A 1,275-nucleotide genomic window follows, 5' to 3' on the forward strand; every position below is an offset into this window, starting at 1 on the left:
CTTCTTGTAGATAGTCATTTTATTGAAGCTGTCTTAATGATAAAATATATATATACCTCCTATAAAACAGATTGGTGTAATAAATGATTTCTCTTAAAAGTAGCATCTGGTTCTATCTTTTTTTTTATAAAAACAATAAAATTTGATGCAGTGAAATGTCTAAGTCTCTCTTAATAATTTTAGCTGAATCTTTAGAAGCTACAGCATTCTTGAAACTTCTGGCTGTTACATCTGAGTGGAACCTGGCAATTTTTCTGGTGCTTAGGTAATAAATTATATTGCTCCCTTGCATGTGGAAGATGCTGGCACAAAGAAAGAATTGCATTCACTGCAATATTTCAGTAGCATCAATGGTGTAACAGTGATTTTTAGTAGAATGCTGCTACTTTTATTTTTTTAATTCTGTAACATAACAGGTTTTTATAACTATCTCATAGGGGCAGGGGAAAGTTTGAGTCTTGCCATGCATGGGATTTATAATACTTTCCTCATGAACTAATGTCCATAGTAAAAAGCTGACTTAGTTCTAGTGTAATCAGATGAGCATTTTTCCTAGACCCTGTGGTGCCGTGTTCTTTAATTGAAAAGTAAATGGGAAGATGGGTCAGAAGCAGCATCCAGGATCAGACTGTTGTGATGTTTTGAGCATTTTAATTTTTTCACTGAGGGAAGAAAGTCCTGTTACTGCCTTCAATAGGACAATATTACTTTTGTAGGATTTTGTTCTTGATTTATATGTGTTAAAAGTTTCTTGTTATTTATTTGTTATATCACAGAGTGAGTGCTTATTGTGCTTTTCATATTTCCTAGTTTCACAGTACTGTTTCCCTCCCTTTGCTGCCATACCCATGCTCCATTTCATTTTCTCCCATAGCACTAGAAGCCTTCCCTCTCTGGCTTGGTGCTTTCCAGGTGTTGCAGTTCGGCTGCACCTCTGACTCTGCAGCTATGGCTGAGGATTTGCTGTCAGTCTTTGTGTCCGTCTTGGCCTCCTTCCCCACAGTTATGGAAGCTTCACCACACCGAGGAGAGAGCTTTCAGTAGGCAAATTATGAAGTGAACAATAAAGCTTTTTGGGTTTTTATATGTGAACTAGGGTTTTGCCTTCTCAAGTAAGGGCAGTGCTGCTAAGAGGATGATTTAGCTGTTATCAAATTAGACCCTCATGAGCAAAGTCTTTAAACTGGCCTCTGCTAAAAGAGACTCTTCATTCCTCAACCCCACCATCTCTCACCACTCCTGTAGGTCCCTTTGTGCCAAATCTGGAGCTCATCT

Source organism: Melozone crissalis, unplaced genomic scaffold, assembly GCF_028551555.1.
Source record: "Melozone crissalis strain CALT ecotype California unplaced genomic scaffold, PUWL_Pcris_2 ptg000004l_1, whole genome shotgun sequence".
NCBI classification, from domain to species: Eukaryota; Metazoa; Chordata; class Aves; order Passeriformes; family Passerellidae; genus Melozone; species Melozone crissalis.